At 35.6% G+C, this 20,217-nt stretch overlaps 1 pseudogene; it reads left to right on the top strand.

The window, feature by feature from the left end:
- The first annotated feature begins 5,783 nt into the window (after nucleotides 1-5,783).
- Nucleotides 5,784-6,754, top strand: LOC128127577 (elongator complex protein 4-like; annotated as a pseudogene).
- The last annotated feature ends 13,463 nt before the right edge of the window (nucleotides 6,755-20,217 follow it).

Here is a 20,217-nt window from a genome sequence, read left to right as displayed (position 1 = left end):
CATAAGGGAATAATGAGATTCTAGTCTCAGAGTTCGAGGTAGGCCCTGTGAGGGTAGCAAAGGGTTGTAATCTTTTCACCAATAATGTTTGGGTGGTAATTTGTGGCAGGTATTCTTACCCCATGAATGAGTCATTAGTGGGACTATGATGGTTAGGGAAACGAAGAAGTGCCTTGTTGACAGTGGTGTATTGTTATTGCCAATTTACGGTGGGTGAGATGAGTATATCGGGGCGGTGGCCCTCGTGGCCTGCATTGTGTATTGACAAAGAGAATGAGGCATGTGCTTTTATGATTATTCCTGATTTGGTGAGTGGGGCAAAGGGTTAGAGTCAGAGTGTGTGAGAGGACACTAACTCCATATTTGAGACAGATCGGATTCAAAATAGTGAGGCTTCCAGCGGTGTATCAGTCTGAGGCCTCAAGATGTCCAAAGGCAGTTATGTAGGAAGGATTCTGGGATGCTGTCAGGAACGGGATTTTTGGAAATTTTTTGGTTTCCTTGGGGAAGTTCATGGGATGACTACGTTATACATTCAAGAGTCAAGTGTCACATAACTGGTAAGACAGTCTACTGAGTAGATTGTAGATGTGCCAATTGGTGCTTATTCGAACCCTGAGTGGGGGAGAATTGGTTTTCCAGTAAGGGGATCAACGATTTGTTCAAGTGTGGCTAGAGAAACGATTATCGAGACCTTCTATTCGAATATATGAGACCATGGTTATTGGTGGCCAAGTCAAAGTGCAGAGCAAGGTAATGTAGGATGTACGTGTTCAGGAAAAGACGAGTGTCCCCACGGCAGGTGGCCGTTGGATAGATACTATATGGTGATTAGAAATTCTTCAAGGTTGTAGTGGTAAAATTTGAGGCGATTAGGTCAAAAGGATAGCTTCAGCGGGGAAGAACTTTTGGCTTAGAATATGGGATGATTATGTGCATTTTGGGAAGGATAGAAGTGGATCAGGTGACCGAATTCAAGGTCAGTATGTGTATACTTGCATGGGTTTAGAGCAATAGAGGAGGAAGTCTTGGATGTTCGTCAATATGTTCTGTGTCGTTCACAATTCGTCTTTAAGAGCTAGAATATTCCAAAGTTGTGTGTCATTTGGAAATGAAGATTTGATATGAGATTTTGAAGGAATGAATTGTTGTATCTTTGTATGATGTCGTAAATAGGAGATCCGTGGCTGAGATAGGACATCCTGAGTTTCTGTGATGGTGTACCGAGGTATCCGGGTATGCTGTCCTGAATTCCAGATTATTCTGAGTTATGAGTTAAGAGATGGAAAGCGGTGTAGCATGTATCTATGGTTACAGTGGGAGCTCTTCGGCTGATTGATGTTAAATGAGGTTAATTTAGAATGTGAATTGCAGCGGGGGAAGGAGTTTTGTCATGACGATAATTGTCAGCAGTAGTGATGCTTATTTTGGGATGGGTGTGCGAGCATCTATCTATGATTAGCCACCGAACATGGGTTAATGGATGTAGAGTGTGGCATTGACTTGAGGATGAGACCGTGGGATGGTAAGAGAAAGTACTGTAAGGCTGCAGGGAGTTGCAGCATCCATGAGTTAGCGAAAGGGTGTGGCGGTACTACGGGAAGCCGTAGTATTCACAAGTTAGAGAAAGGGTGTGGTGGTACTACGAGAAGCCGTTGTTAGGTTTTGAGCATTGCAACACTCCTAAGGTGTACGTACAACCCTATAAACCTTGGATCTATGTTTGTCTAAAATACTTGCAAATTTTGATTTCCAAGGTTCTTAATCCAATCTAGCATATATGCGGAACTTTTAATCATAAAAGATAGCTAGAAATACTAATGCAGCACAAAAACAACACAAAGATAACCAAGAATGAACCTGCTGATTCTAAAAGAATAGCCAGGACAATCTCTTCAAAACCACGTTGATTCTACGAATACCGTTGCATTGGCTTCAAAATCTAGGTTAACACACGCAGAATTTGGGAGAAAATCGAAAGTTCATAAAATTGATGATCGACCATCCAAATTACATCAAAAACAGTTAAATAAGAAGCTGAAATTAAAATGAAACCCTAAAAGTCAGTGGGCCAAATACAAACCCAAAAATTAAGGAAAAATAACAAAAGTGTTCATAACTCCATTTAGAAAATAATTTCTGGAATCAAAGCTTCGATTTGACTGGTCGTAATACCAAAACGGAGATTCATAGCCAAAGTTATGGCCGTTTCCGTGAAGCCCCTTTAGTTACATGATCGTGGGCCTCTAGGAACACAAGGGCCCGATCCTCCACACTAGGGCCCACATCAAATACATACCTTGTAGTTATTGGATTCCTTGAAAACCTTGTGAGCCTAGCACCTCAACTGTGATGCCTCAAATGTCTCACACAACACCAGATACACTTGGATTAAACTTGAGAGAAATGATACACACATTAGAAAATCTGCTAGTCCTCTCTTGTCTCACTAGTTCTAGTGTTTGCCAATTTTGGTGGCTTCATATCCTTTATATAGTGTGTTACAATTAGGGTTACACCATGGAAACCCTAATGTAACATGGCTGTTCATTTCCATGACCCATGGGTTTGTAACTCCCATGGAGCTTCCTATGGACCTTAGCCCAACTTGATAATCCATGGAGCCTTTAGCCCACTATACAAGTTATGGACGATTTACATAACAACCCATATATTTAATTATTCATCTTTTGATCACTTAATTAATTCTAGATTAATTCTTGATTAAAACTAATTAAATAATATTATTAAGATATTAGAACTTATAATATATTAATACACCATAATTGTTATTTCTCTCATTTTAGTTTATCCAAATGCATGATGCCATGCAACCCAAATGGACCATGTTGATCGGGTCAAGTACATCCAAGAATAGTTATGAACTTAGACACATAATCCAACAGTCTCCCACTTGGATATGTCTAATAACTATATCTGCAAGAATAACTTCAGGATTCGATCAACAATCATAGCTCTTTCAAGGTCTCGCGGAACTGAGATGATGACGATACTCCATTTTAGATAATCGATCCTATAATCCTCTATTCTAGATATCATCCAGACAAATACATGGAACAATGTCCTACTTATTGTCCAGTAGCTTGCTTCCCGATTTCCGATTTGTTTGACATAGAACTTAAGTGAACAGATCAACTTAGTTCTGACCGGGCCCGATACATGGGTCAACACCAAATCATCGAGGGGCTCAGATATCGCTTCTAATGCAAGAAGGAATAGATAAAGTTCAACTCAAATGCTTGTTCTACTACTTGTTGAATCATACACAAAGGCACGTTTTATAGCATCGAGTTACCAATGTGGCTTCGTACGATCAATGTATAACCAATTCATAGGCAACAAGTCATATCTCTAGGTTTGAAGACTTATATGATATTACCGTCTCACGATCACTCGAGATAAAATTCCATGAAGTGATACTAGTGAGTGTGGGTTGAATCCAATACTCAGAACTTATGAGCACTCATGAGTGTTGAGGCCATGTCCAACATCTTAGACCTCTACAACCAACTCATGATAGTCTTAATTCATATCTACTTCAGACATATGACCGACTGTGGATGGTTTGAATAACTTAGTCATTCAGGAAGAGTGACTTAGTTATTCTAGAAGTCAAAACATGCAATGTGAAATACAAGAATAATCGAATCAACTATGGTCTCAGAACTTATGAATATAAATAAAAACACCTTTTATTTATCACCATATTGATTACACATTATTCATTGTATATTGTTTCAAACTATCAACTTTATACTTGAATAAAAACAATAGCTGTCCCATGCTCCAAGCATGGACACTATGTTTTTCTAAACACTAGTCATGCCATACACCAAGTATGCACACTATGTTTGTCTAAACATTAGTCATGCCATACACCAAGTATGCATAATGAGTTTGTCTATGATCTTTTCTTTGAGAAATAGATCGATTGAACATAATTTCAATGATACTCATTTCACAATCCCAAATCCTTACCGCAAATGCACGAATCCCTGATTCTTGCCATTTACTTAAATCTGTTAGATTATAAACTTATATGCATTGGTCCTCTTGTAATGATTATGCACAAAGTCACAAAGACTTGTCAACAGACATTACAGAGTATTCCAATGGAGATCAACTCCATGGAATCGAAGTTTCATATTCAAAGTTCATTGCTGTGAACATTCTTCTTGCATTAAGTTTCCTAATCTTACACATATTTAATGAATAACTTCCACCTATGGGAGTATTTCCATATTCCCCTTTTGACTATTACTCCTAAATAAGAGTTGCCTCTTTTCAGAATATGTCAATATGGTCCTTCCAAAATTAACACTATGCTTGCAACTGTCCCTAAGCAACCAATCTTTGGTAACCCTTAGATTGTCCTCGACAATTACTTAATCAAATTAGTCATGTCTAGTTCTAGTACTTTTTCCCTCTTAATGCTCGGGGCATTTTTGGAAAAATTTAGAACAGATGAATATAATAGCACATGCATTTGATCCTATATCTGAAGCATATGGGACACGATTGCAAAAGACATGTTACTAGACCAGTCTTTTGTTATAAGATTTCTATTTCTATTTGCCAACACTACAAGAAAAAGACCCTTTTATGACGCGCAAACCACAACGCTCATTGATCTATGTTACGCAAAAGAGATCGACATTAAAAAAGTGTCATCTCTTCAAAAAATTTAAGGATTTAGGTCATGCATTATTGCGTGCCCTTAATTTAGTGTTATAAGAAAAAAAACACGGAGGGAACCGTATCTTAAACGCACGTCGTCTGTGAGTGTCGCTTTATAATTTTAATGAACGTGCGTTCGTTTAGCAGATAGGGGGAAATGAAATCCCCAAAATTTTGAAAACCCGCCTTGTTCTTTTCTACCTTTTTCTATCTTTCATCTTCACAATCGATTCTCTCCTCTCCCTCCTCTCCAATCCGCTTCTCCCCTACTCCTGACCTTACTTGTTAATCGTCTCATCGGATCTCTGCTCTAATGTCTCTCTGAAGATCAAGAAATTTCAAGCCCTAGTCTCCCTCTGAGGCAGAGACGAAAAGAGAAAGAAACATGAAGAATGCACCTATCGTTGTTACGACTTATGATGCTTCTCAAAGCTTCTCAAAGCTTTTGATAAGAACACTGACTCAGTTGCTTCTCAAAGCTTTTTATAAGCACCCCGTCGGCTTTGCATACCGGAAATCGACCCACATCCTCTAATTAGGGTTTTTTTCATCCTTCAAATTACGACCCACATCCTCCATAGATCGATCCTTATTGCTTCATTTCTCACAAGAAATTGAACACTTTACATTCAAAGGGCAACAAAATCAACTATTTCTGGAACTTGGGTTTCGGTTCCAATTGAAATTGAAGGTTTCTGGTCACCATGATCAAAGGGTTAGGGTCTCGTTTGTCAATGAATGCTCACAGGGCCACGGAAGCTAGGGTTTTTGGGCAAAGCTAGAATCGATCTTGTCTCGTTCCTTCGGAATCACGAAGACGCTGATTGCCATGGAGTTCACGCGGACTATGGTTCAGAGAGTTCTAAATTAATTTATCTTCAAATCCTGTTTGGAGAACTTCTAGTTTACACTAATGAGCGATGTGGAATAGATTGCATATCTGCTTTGGTAGTTTCCTTCCAAAATTGATGTTGTTCAAGTGTTCTACAAACATTATATATGATTATTAATAAAATCATTTACTCCAAAATCATTATATATGTTGTTTACCTATTTGATCCGTTTGTTCTTATTTCTCAGGAGGATTAAAAAACTGTCCGATATTTATGGCTACTGGAAAAGTCCGGACAAGTAGTTTCTCAAAGAACTTTTCAGCTGCACCTACCTCTTCTGTCCCTGGTCTCAAGTATGGACCAAATGGAACAATCTTTCTTTCATCAGGCATACCGGATCTTGATAGCAATCCCAATACCCCCTTTTTATATTTTATTAAAGCATCTAAACAATATGACAACAATTTCCTAATGGATGAATTGTTTCTATTATATCTAGAGATTTTAGGTGGGGGATTCCATTTAGGAAGTCTGGTAATGATTATGGAAGACACTGAAGCACCTCATCATATGCTTTTGTTAAGGACTTTCATGTCTCAGGGACTAGTACACAACCAACCTGTTCTTTATGCAAGCCCAATCAAAAACCCTAGAGCCTTTCTTGGAACCTTGCCAACTACTTTAGTCCCCAAAGATGACAAATCTCGTAACACTGATGCAGAACAGGTACTACTTTACTTTTTCCCATTTTGCCCTTAGGAGCATGCATCTTTCTCTTCACAACTACAACTGTATTAATGTAAATTCAGCCTTTTTATGAGCTTGTAGAAGGATTTGCGGATTGCTTGGCAATATAAGAAGTACCTTGGGGAAAATAAGCAACATAACGAGGAGCGAGGTAATTTTGTATCTTTTTATCCATTGTGGGGATTTTTAGTATAAAAAGTAAACACCTTTTGTGTTGTGATAATGTGATGCAGATGGGAAACCGTGTGGAGTGTTTTAGCCTTTTAGATTGTTCAAATCTTGCTGGATTCCGTGATAGTTGTTCAAAGTTCATATCTCAATTTCCAAAGTACCGATGTTATTATTAGTAGTGGATTGATCTTATGAAACTTAAAAGTGGTCTTCTTCATTGACTCTTACACCTAATTTTCATAATTCTAATCAGGTATGATGGAAATATCACAAGTGCAGGAAGAATTGTTATCCAATCATTTTGAAGCCTGTAGTGTTCAAGGGATATCAAATAGGCGGTGCAATCTGTGATGGAGCTACAGGGGCGACTGCCAAAACGCTTAAATTACCTCGTGAAGATGAGTTCTGGAGTAGGGGAATTAGTGCCTGTGCAATCTGTGATGGAGCTTCACCAATTTATAAGGGTGAAGTTCTTGCTATTGTTGGCGTAGGTGATACAGGAACTGAGGAAGCAATATATTTGACTAAATATGCAAGACATGTACATTTACTTATACGCAGGGATCAATTAAAGGCCTCACGAGCTATGCAGGACAGGTTAGAAAAAATATGTATTTCTCTTCTCTTAATTGGAAACAAAAAGTAAATACAAATTTAAAAATGGATTAAAAATGGAAAATTTTGTACCAATTAAGAGGATATTATTACCTATACAACAAGAACCATCTGCAGCCTTTGACTAAATTAGGAAGGGAAGACTGAAAGAATTGGTATAAATCTTGATTAATGAAAATGGAATCAAGGGAAAAGTCAATGATAGCTTTCATTAGAGTATTTGGTTCAGTTGCATCTTCAAATTTAGAGCTGCTACTACTGCTCCTTGAAGATCCCTGGTCTCCATTAGACTATTTACTATTGTCGTTTCTAGTTGTTTTGTTTGCTTCTGCTTATGCTGAAATATTTATTTATGTGTTGTTTTTGAAGGATAATTATCTTGAAGAGACAAGGAAAATGAGAAACCTCCATTTCTTTATAGGAAGGTTTGCTCGAGGTGGAATAAGTAAGGCTTCACGTGTTATTAATATAAATGAAGATATATATGCAGGGTTCAATTCCACTTTTGAGGCAGGGTAACATCACGCACCATGAATACATACAGGTGCTATGCTGCTAAATATTCATAATTTATAATTATATTTTATTTTTGGCTAATATTTTTACATATGTAGGTTGGTTAAGGAAGAGACGTTGGGTTAAATCAAATTGCCCTGTTTGAAGGTTGACCAATTCTGTAGAGCACCTGGTTTTGGTGACAGAAAAAGTCAATATCTTGATGATATTGCTATTCTTACTGGAGGCAAGTATTTCATATGTTGTTTTTTAACAAAGGGTTCTGGTTGAAATCTGCCTTCCAACTATTCGCTATGACTACATTTGGTCCCTAAACTTTTAAAATTTCTATTGCATACAGGAACTGTAATCAGAGAAGAGGTAAGTGTTGACCAAAGACACAACCACCATTGATGGTGATGGAAGCACACATGAGTTGGTGAACAGACGGGTGGCTCAAATTGGAAACCTTGTTGAGGCAGCATAACAAGATTATGAAAAAGAAAAATAAATGAAAGAATTTTATTTAATTTTTGTCTAATCTTTTTACATATGTAGGTTGCGGGTGGAAATGGAGAACAAGTTTTAAGTAGGGACGTCTACAGAATTGGTCAACTCTTTGAATTTTTTAGAATGCTCTCTTTCTACTTCACCACAGTTAGTTACTAGTTAAGTTAAATCCGATGTTTTGTTTCAAATAATAGTTATATATTTAATTTTCCCTTTGAGAGTTTAATGTTAGTTTGGTTCAGGTAACTGTTGAGAAGGTTGTTTTGGAACAAAGCAATAGCCAGTATGAGCTTCAAGGCGAATACGTGTTGCTGGAGAATGAGGCTTACTAAGAAGAGCAATGGCTGGTAATTTAGGGAGTGTGATATCTTCTATGGGTCGCTGGAGAATGAGGCTTGAGGTTCCACGTGCTGAAATTGATGAGATGCTTCAACTTGCTAGGCTTGTTTCCCGAAGTACCGATCCAGCTCTTTAGTTTAGATCAAAGGTCATCCTCATTCATTCATTCATTTATTAAGTTGTAGTCTATCATCCAAATCCAAAAATCTCTCATCTAAATCTAATGTCTTCTATTTGCAAAACACATGAGAATGAATGAATGAATGCCCTCTACCAAAATATAGCAAACACAACCTATCCTAATCCTGTTCATATACCATAAGAGAGTAAAGTAAAGTAGGTTCCATTCCTATACATTGGTTTGGTAAACAGAGTAAATAAAGTAGGTTGCTATTTGTAGTAAAGCTCTATCTAGTCTAGGGGTATATAAATATTATATGATTTTAGGTGATGTTGTTCCCCATTACCTTAATGTTGATCTTGCATTGGGAGATATACGTGTTGCAAAGTTTATCAAGTCTGACTACCCATTTGTCCCATTGGAGGAAGCTCAAGGTTCTTTACTTCTCTTACACTGTAATAATCCATCTTCACACTTATTTTGTAGTAATGTTTTTTTTTTGCAGGCAATATAGATACTTTGAGCAAGTTCATACATTTAGTCCTTGAGCGGTGTTACTAAGGAAGAGTGGAGACAAGTGAGGCACACATTTAAAAAAAGCAGCACAAATCTTGTTTACAGTGAGGCACACATTAGGTTATTAGAACTATTAGTTTGTAAATTTTTGTTACAACTTCTATTGATTTGTTTAATCTTTCCATGGAATGATTATTTGTATGACATTACATTTATGCAATGGATTCTATTTTTTTTATATGATATTTTACTTTCTATTATGAAACATTAAATACAAATTTAATTTGAAAATAATTAAATCTATAAATAATATTTTTTTTAAACAAGAAAAATTATGATACGCAAAAATGTGTATCATCTTCATTTATGACATGGCCTTTCTTGACAGGGGCTTTCTTGATACGCATTGTGTGTCATTAACACGCGCGATGTAAGGCTACGACACACGAATGCGTGTCGTCTTCCTTTATGACAGGGTCTTCCTTGATACGCATTGTGTGTCGTAAACGCGCGTCGTAAATGAGTGTCATAAATGAGCGTCGTCTCTCTTTATGACAGGGCCTTCCTTGACGCGCATTTGCGCGTCGTCTGAGCCTTTCACGACGCGCAATGAGCGTCGTAAAAGGCTGTTTTTCAAGTAGTGCAAGTTCTCATAATTCAGATTATGAAAAGGAATGCCTTAATCATAATCGAATTTTAGAACGCAAATAATAGGCCCATATATAGAATTTCCTTATATTGAGCCATTCTAATATGAAATTCATATATATATATATATATATATATATATATATATATATATATATATATATATATATATATATATATATATATCTTCGACTAAATATGATTAAAACCTCAATCTAAGCTTTTTAGAATTGAAATGAAGTAAAATTTCCTATCCCTTAATTATAGCAAACAACTTTTCCAAATTGAAACCTTTTGTTTTCAATAATTAAAATTGCTAACTTGCAACACTAATTATAATTATCATGTTCCCACTAGCTTTGACATGTACTCAGAAATCAGCTGGAATTCTAGAAATCAATACTTAATTGACTTCCTTACCAAAGTTTTGATACGAGATGCTTTGATAAAACTTTATCAAAATAATACAGCTTTCATTAGCTGGAATTCTATAAATCAGACGACGCGCAAATGCGTGTCAAGAAAGGCCCGGGCATAATGAGACACGACACGCTTTTGCGTGTCATCTATAGACGACGTGCATTTACGAAACGCATTTATGACATGCAATGTGTATCATTAAAATCCTTGTCAAGAAAGGTCATGTCATGAACGAAGATGACTCACATTTTTTCGTATCGTAAATTTAAATGTTTAAAATAAATATATTTATATATTTATTATTTTTTAAATTAAAATTTGCATTTAATGTCTCTTAATGGAGATAAAATACCATATGCAAAAAATACAATCCATTGCATAATATAAAGTAAATTTTCATACTCAAAAAATAAAATAAATTGCACAAATTATAATATGTCATATAGAGAATCATTCAAATGTTAAACAAAAATAATACATTGCTAACATGGGTTATACATTCCTATAAAACTAACAAATAATCATCCAACTCTGTTTCTTATTGGAATATGTGTGTAATTGTCTCCTTCATCAACCTCCATGTCCAAATTCGGATCTACCTTCTTAATCTATATGTATAACAAAGACACATGTGTTAAACTTGTTACCATTAACATCTGATCATATGGACTCGAGTGTTAAACTTGTTACCATTAACATCTGATTCATATGGTCCACAGAAAGCCATGTGTTCTTCACCTCTAATACAACAAGATTGTTACCTGCATAAATGAGAACAAATAGGAACATTAACAACCTAATTATGAACAATATCACAGGATGCCATATCATGTATTACCAAAAATGATGATCATTAATAAGTCCTTTCAACGATAAATTTGACTGCATAGAAGTTAAACTAAATACAAATCATAAAGATTCTAAAAAACAGTCGACTACATTGGAATTGATGGCTTATTAGAAGAATAAGATAGAAATGAAATAATAAGAGTTATAAATAACCATTGTGTATAAGGTACAAAGGGAATCATGTGAATCATGTGGACCCATACTTCTAAAATGTTGTCCTTCTTTTGCATCATGGAAATCAAGACCCTAGTCCTGTTATATCAATCATATACAGAGGCCACAGTCAAAACAAGATAAAATATGCAATATATTTTTTACACCCACAAAAGCTCCTTTCCTGTTTTCCAATTTTTTTTTAATATTGTTAAAAGGGAACTACTGATGCCACTTACCTACAGACTATTCAAGGGTTTAGCCTGCTAATAAGATAAATACTAGACTCAGAGCTAATAACATGGAGAAAAAGGTGAGCTTATATACCCATAAAAAGCTATACATCATCTTCATTACAAACTTGGAACCACCATAACCGGTCAGCAAGTTCATACACATTTGAGAAGTTAAAACATCTTAGAAAACTTCCTCAGGACATTATGGTCACATAAATGCTATACATCATCTTCCTTAGGTTGTTTCACTGTTGTGTAAATACCTGCACCAGCTAGTGCGCCAAGGATGGGAGCTGTAAGATAGATCAATATGCCTTTGTAGTTATTTGCAGCCATTGATGGTCCCAAGGTTCTTGTTGGATTCATTAATGCTCCTGTCAGTGACCTATATCATTTCAACAAAGGGAAAATGTGAACAAAGAGGGTACTCTTTTTTTTTAAAAAAATAAATAAATAAACTCTTATCAACATACCCAGTTATCAGAATATTAAGAAGGTTCAATTTATACATACCCATCTATAAGAATATTAAGCATGACAGTTGCTCCTACATCTATTCCTACCAACTCACCAACCTGTAGTGAAATAAAAATCAGGTTACAATTACTTGAATAATTGCAAATTTTGTCTGTGTTCATGTATATGTAAAATTTCCATAGCCAATTTTATATTAATATAAAGTAATAAATATATATGAATAATTGAATATGGAAACCCAAATATATCTACACTCGACTTCTGGCGATACTTTACAAATTAAAAATTAATTAAATAGTAAGTACTTGTGATCTTTTTGAAACTATATAATACGAAACTATCACTCCAAATCCACATGATGAGGAACAATCCAAATTTGTCATCACCAATATCAATATAAAAATAGACATTTGTCTGCTCATCATGACATTCAAGTTCACTAGCACAGTTTTTTAACTCTCTTCATTAACTCACAAATCCCCCTTTTGTCTTGGATTTGGGTTTGGGTTTGGGTTTCTTTTTATTTTGATTTATTAATCGAAGCCGAATCCTTCTTAGAAGAAGGTTTTTTTGAAACCCTCCTTAAAAGTTAACGCTTCTTACTGCCCTCTTCCCCTTCCCCATATTCACCTTCCCTTTCAGACTTCTTTGGGCCACCATTCACTTTCTCATGTTCCTCCTCCTCCTCTTCCTCTTCCTCTTCTTCAGAGCCCTCTACACTTTTACTTTTCTGCTTCTACACTAACAAACACTCCAATAAGAGAAAGGGAAACCCACCCACAATGACTATAAACTATATACCACAAACCATTCCCTTTATTATTATGTTTAGGCAACTTTGGGGGTTCATGTTTTTCTCAACAAGACAAACTGATACTATCTTTGAAGAAGTTGATGCACTTTTCTTGAGTTTGCTTCCTTTGTTTGGCTGCATAATAAGAATATATATACATAAAAAAAAAAGAGAGATTATAATATAATATGGAATATTCAAATGCAATTAGTACCTGTTCTTTCTATGAAACTAAATCACTAGTTGTGATATGAGGAAGCAACAAAAAATCTATCAGGTTCACTACAACATCTTCCTGTGTGCATGCAAAATACACATCATGTTGTTTTGCTATGCTTTGCTTTCACCACAAATAGAATCATGTTACTTATCATGTCCAATGAAAGTGAAACAAACCTTTTTTGCACTGGTTTTGACAATTGGTATGTCAAGCAGATCACAAAACTCAAACAACATCTCCTTCGTATACTTGTCAAGCTTTTCTTGCACTTTAGCTTTTTGCTTTTCCTGCAATAATTAAATTTTTTTAGACCCTTCATCCCTTGGCCCATTCCATGCCATCAGAACTTGCTTTACTATATAACACTTCCATGCACACTTGTTTGCTGTTTATTAGTAATGGTTTTTATGAATCTAAACTTTATTTGATATACAATGCTTCTAGGCTGGCTTTTCCTTTATCAAATCGCCTAGGCAGACAAAATGATTTTCAACTAGGATTGGAAAGTAAGGAAGAGATCTATTTGATATTTATGTCAAGAATATGAATATTTTCCAACTGTTTACCTCATTTTCATGCCACACAAAACCAGAAAACCGCAATATGTTACTCTTAACCAGCAAAGCCTGCAGGTTAAACAAACACACAATTGCCCTTCAGTTAAAAACAGAAACTCCTGAAATATATTTTTTATATGTATATATACTGGTCCTTAGTAGAATTTAGCAAAGCTAAACTCAAAGACTTTTAGGATGAATATAAAGAAAATGTTGAAACTTTGATGGAAGATGCAATTCATACAGATCTAAACCATTTATAGACGCAGTACAGACTCAAGTAAGAAACAAAAATATAATATACCGAACTGGTCATTTTCCTTATTCCCCACCAGCTCAACTAATGTAAAAGAAAATAACAGCCATAACATGGATTGGGAATATACCTTTCCTCTCCTACCAAATAAGACAGTGTGGAGCAGCTTAAGTGCATCAGAATGGGATTGAGAATCAGAAAAGTAGGTGGAAGGATATCACACCTATGAAATCAAACAAGAAGAATTAGGGAGAAGGAACAAAGCATACCTGAGATGCTTCAAAGTAGAAGCGAGGATCATGGAATGAGGAGGAAATCGCCATTAAAACCTGCATAGTTTTTCAACTAGGGTTTAACACAGGAGAAGATGAGAAGATCCAAAATTGAAATAGAGGATAAATTAAACAAATAGAAGAAGGAAAACATTCGGAAGAGATAATAACCAAACCATATCTTAGTCGGGTAAGGTGTGGAAATTTGAGCAGTCTCCGATGAGATCACATGAGCCCGAGGTCACCGGAGGAAAACACCCCTATGGTCATTGCAGGAGAAGTGAGCAAAGATGTTGCCGGCTAAAAGAGGCGAGATCATCGATCGATTGTTGCAGAGGCTAGAGAGCACCAAGTGTTTCCATTCTTAAAAAAATCCCTAGTCCCTGCGATGTTGTGGAATTTAGTAGTACTATCCTTGCTTGTCTTCTTCTTTGCTTCTTAAATCTCAATAACAATCTCTATGAAATCACAAGTTAGGTTTTAGTTTAGAGTGAGAGAGAGAGAGAGAGAGAGAGAGAGGAAGACGAAGACCCTAAGCTTCTTTCCTGCTAATTGGAAGGGGAGCGGGTTTAAATTTTTCACATAGAATAGGCGGAGTTTTAATTTTTGGGGATTTCATTTCCCCCTTTCAAGAACGCGCGTTTTGAGTAAAACATAAAGCGACATTCACAGAGGATGCACATTTTAGATAAAGTGTCGTCCGTGTTTTTATTTTTTTTACATGAGACACTAATCTAAAGGAACGCAACAATGCGTGACATAAATCCTTAATTTTTTGAAGAGACGACACTTTTTTAATGTCACTCTCTTTTGCGTAACATAAATCAATGAGTGTCGTGGTTTGTGCGTCGTAATGGGTCTTTTTCTTGTAGTGTGTGCCAGTAAACCACACATGCTCCACTAACGACTTTGAGAATAGAAATATTCACTACTAGAAAAACAACCTTTTACGACGCGCAATGCGTTTCGTAAAACGCTCTGATGACGCGCAAATGTGTGTCAAGAAAGGCCCTATCGTAATGAGAGACGACACGCTTTTGCGTGTCGTCTGTAGACGACGCGCATTTATGACACACATTTATGAAACGCAATATGTATCATCAAAACCCCTGTCAAGAAAGGGCATGTCATAAACAAAGATGACAGACATTTTTGCGTATCGTAAATTTAAATGTTTAAAATACATATATTTATATATTTTTAAAGTTTTAAATTAAAATTTGCATTTAATGTCTCATAATGGAAATAAAATACCATATACAAAAATTACAATCCATTGCATAATATAAAATAAAATTTCATACTCAAAAAATAAAATAAATTGCACAAATTATAATATGTCATACAAAGAATCATTCAAATGTTAAACAAAAATAATACATTGATAACATGGGTTATACATTCCTATAAAACTAACAAATAATAAATACAAATCATAAAGATTCTACCATGTCCAAAGTCGAATCTACCTTCCTAATCTATATGTATAACAAAGACACATGTGTTAAACTTGTTACCATTAACATCTGATCATATGGACTCGAGTGTTAAACTTGTTACCATTAACATCTGATTCATATGGTCCACAGAAAGCCATGTGTTCTTCACCTCTAATTGAACAAGATTGTTATCTGCATAAATGAAAACAAATAGGAACATTAACAGCCCAATTATGAACAATTTCATAGGATTCCAAATCATGTATTACCAAAAATGATGATCATTAATAAGTCATTTCAAGGATAATTTCATCTGGATAGAAGATTAAACTAAATACAAATCATAAAGATTCTAAAAAACAATCGACTACATTGGAACTGATGGATTATTAGAAGAATAAGATAGAAATGAAATAATAAGAGTTATAAATAACCACTGTGTATGAGGTACAGAGGCAATCATGTGAATCATGTGGACCAATACTTTTGAAATGTTTTCCTTGCTTTGCATCACGGAAATCAGGACCCTGGTCCTGTTTGATCATTCATATATAGAGGCCAAAGTCAAAACATGATAAAATATGCAATATATTTTTTACACCCACAAAAGCTCCTTTCCTGTTTTCCAATTTTTTTTCAATATTGTTAAAAGGGAACTATTGATGCCACATACCTACAAACTATTCAAGGGTTTAGCCTGCTAATAAGATAAATACTAGACTCAGAGCTAATAACATGGAGAAAAAGGTGAGCTTATATACCTATAAAAAACTATACATCATCTTCACTACAAACTTGGAACCACCATAACCGGTCAGCAGGTTCATACACATTTGAGAGGTTAAAACATCATAGAAAACCTCCTCAGGACATTATGGTCACATAAATGCTATACATCATCTTCCTTAGGCAGTTTCACTGCTGTGTAAATACCTGCACCAGCTAGTGCGCCAAGGATGGGAGCTGTAAGGTAGAACCATATGCCTTTGTAGTTATTTGCAGCCATTGCTGGTCCCAAGGTTCTTACTGGATTCATTGATGCTCCTGTCAGTGGCCTATATCATTTCAACAAAGGGAAAATGTGAACAAATAGAGTACCCCTTTTTTTTAAATAAATAAATAAACTTCTATCAACATACCCAGTTATCAGAATATTAAGAAGGTTCCATTTATACATACCTGACTATAAGAAAATTAAGCATGACAGTTGCTCCTACAACTATTCCCGCCAGCTCATCAACCTGTGGTGAAATAAAAATCAGGTTACAGTTATTTGAATAATTGCAAATTTTGTCTATGTTCATGAATATGTAAAATTTCAATAGCCAATTTTATATTAATATAAAGTAATAAATATATATGAATAATTGAATATGGAAACCCAAAAATATCTACATTCGACTTTGGGCGATACCTGTGATATTTATTATCACTCCAAATCCACATGACGACGACCAATCCAAATTTGTCATCACCAATATCAATATAAAAATAGACATTTGTCTGGTCATCATGACTTTTAAGTTCACTAGACCAGCTTTTTAACTCATTTCATTAACTCCAGAATTCCCCTATTGTCTTGGATTTGGGTTTGGGTTTGGATTTCTTTTTGTTTTGATTTATTAATCGAAGTCGAATCCTTCTTAGAAGAAGGTTTTTTTGAAACCCCTCGTAAAAGTTTACACTTCTTACTGCCCTCTTCCCCTTCCCCAGATTCACCTTCACTTTCAAAATTCTCTGGACCACCATTCACTTTCTCATGTTCCTCCTCCTCCTCTTCCTCTTCCTCTTATTCAGAGCCCTCTACACTTTTACTTTTCTGCTTCTACAATAACAAACACACCAATAAGAGAAAGGGAAACCCACCCACAACTACTCTAAACTATATAACACAAACCATTTCCTTTATTATTATGTTTAGGCAACTTTGGGGGTTCAAGTTTTTCTCAACAAGACAAACTGATACTATCTTTGAACAAGTTGATGCACTTTTAGACCCTTCATCCCTTGGTCCTTTCCATGCCATCAGAAGTTGCTTTACTATCACACCTAAGAAATCAAACAAGAAGAATTAGGGAGAAGGAACAAAGCATACCTGAGATGCTTAGAGAGTAGAAGCGAGGATCGAGGAATGAGGAGGAAATTGCCATTGAAACCTGCATAGTTTTTCAGTTAGGGTTTAACATAGGAGAAGATGAGAAGATCCAAAATTGAAATCAAAGCTATGAATAGAGGAGAAATTAAATAAATAGAAGAACGAAAACATTAGGAAGAGAGAATAACCAAACCATATCTTACTCGGGCTAGGGTGTGGAAATTTGAGCAGTCTCCGACGAGGTCACCAGAGGAAAATACCCTTGTGGTTGTTGGAGCAGAAGTGAGCAAAGATGTTGGCGGCGAGGTGAGGTGAGATCATCGATCAATTGTTGTAGAGGCTAGAGAGCACCAAGTGTTTCCATTCTTAAAAAAAAGACCTAGTCCCTGTGATTTTGTGGAATTTAGTAGTACTATCCTTTCTTGTCTTCTTATTTGCTTCTTAAATCGTAATAACAATCTCTATGAAATCGCAGGTTAGGTTTTAGGTTAGAGGGAGAGAGAGAGAGAGAGAGAGAGAGAGAGAGAGAGAGAGGAAGACGAAGACCCTAGGCTTCTTTCTTGCTAATTGGATGGGCAGCAGGTTTTAATTTTTTACATAGAATAGGCAGGGTTTCAATTTTTGGTGATTTCATTTCCCCTTTCAAGAACGCGCGTTTTGAGTAAAACATAAAGCAACATTCACAGAGGATGCCCCTTTTAGATAAAGTGCCCTCCGTGTTTTTATTTTTTCTACATGAGACACTAATCTAAGGGCACGCAATAATGCGTGACAATAATCCTTAATTTTTTTGAAGAGACGACACTTTTTAATGCCACTCTCTTTTGCGTAACATAAACCAATGAGTGTCGTGGTTTGCACGTCGTAAAAGGGTATTTTTCTTGTAGTGATCATGATTGCTATCTAGTTAAAATCTACTTAGTGAAAACGTTTCCTCACCATCATATTCATGAATCGGAGAGAAACCTTATGAAACTTAGATTTTTTCTGGTGTATGTGTTCCTATCCATGTGAATTTGTCAAAACCATAATCACAAGAAAAGGTTAGTGATGTGTTCAAACTTTTATCGGTTGAACTTACAATCTTAACTTCTTGCCACCTGGCAACACAAGGGCCTGCCATTGCTTCCAAGTTGTTATGCACTCAATTGAGAACTCTTAGAACTCATATGCAAAGCCCACTTTAACTGGAATGGACACAGAAATAGGAATATGTCAACACGATAGATATAATCCTCAAGTCGTGTGCTAGTGATAAACTATAGGTTTTTTCCTCTTGATTAGATCTGGAAGCCTTTTCAACATCTTTAAGACTCCCACTGTCCTCTTGACATATAAGACTCACTTGCCAAATATTCAAGAGATAGTGCAGATTCTTAATCAAGACAAACACTTCACATAATTGGCATTAGTTGGTCTTTGTTTGATCCAAAACATCACAACTTATCAATTTTAAATGTACAAGAGTAGGACACTTTTACTCTTACAATTGACAAGTGTTATAAACCTTTCTTTAAGATATGTCACTCAAGTTACAATCTTGGAGTATGACTCTAAGACTTGTTTTGGAGCTAAGTGTGACTCATCTTCTTGATTTAACCACTTCAACAATTCATGATTCCTCTTCTTAGCCATAAGAATGCACTAAGATGACCTTAGAGAACCAATTATGATATGGTTTCTTAATCATTAAGATGATCACTAAACATGATACTAAATTCCTCTCCCATCTTTTTAGATTTGAGAAACTTTTATCCTTCTGCCTAATTTGATTCTTCTTATTCGTCCTGCCAAACATAAAAAAATTTCCAATGTTTCAGAATTATACTTAAACTTGTAAGTATAACGATATTTACTGAACCTTTAGTAAATCATGACGAATAAACTTATGGATCTTTTGTGGTGGACTTGACCAATGCACAGGAATATGTAATCGATCCCTTAGTCCTTCACTTGATTCACATGTAAATGTGAACGAGGGATTAGTCTTAAGTTTTCCAAAGCTAAAAGTTCTCATTCATCATACTATACAACTTGCATGATTCCAAGTTTCTATACAACTGAAACCTTGGTTGATGAGAATCTTTCCTTATTTGGTAATTCAGACACTACCACAAACGAAGAAATCAAATTCATGTTTCCATTATTGCTAGAACCAGCCAAACATCAATTTTCCATAAATGCCATTGCAAGGATATATAAAATAAAGTAAAACAAAATTTTATTTCATAAATGCGGAAAACTTATCCTTAGAATGCAACTTTAAATGAAAACTATGCTATTACATATTTTCCCTAGCAATCTATTATAACGCTTAAGTAGTAACTCAAGAATCCGATCTTCAAATCATGCGATTGAAATCCATCTTCGCGATCAGATTCAGCATACCCTTCCTTTAAGTTTCCTTCCCTTTGCTTGATCCTGCCAAACACACAAAAATGTAACCCAGTCTCATTTTTTTAAGAATCATTAATAAGGAACTTAACAGAGTTAGATAGTGGACTTACCTGAAGCAGAGTCAAATCCTCTTGATTTTTTCTTCTCACTTAGATCTTTCAGGTAGATAGGGCAGTTTCGCAACCAATGCCCTTTTTCTTGACAATGAAAACATATAGACTCTTTGGGAATGGTACACGGGACTATCACAGACTTAGCTTTTCCCTTTACCTTTTGGTCAACCGGGTTGAACAATGTGACATCCCCAATTTCACGGACAGAAAAGTCCGATTTTGTTTATGCTTTTTAAAATAAAATCAG

This window comes from Lactuca sativa, chromosome 1, assembly GCF_002870075.4.
Source record: "Lactuca sativa cultivar Salinas chromosome 1, Lsat_Salinas_v11, whole genome shotgun sequence".
NCBI classification, from domain to species: Eukaryota; Viridiplantae; Streptophyta; class Magnoliopsida; order Asterales; family Asteraceae; genus Lactuca; species Lactuca sativa.
This window is presented reverse-complemented; position numbering and strand designations above follow the sequence as displayed.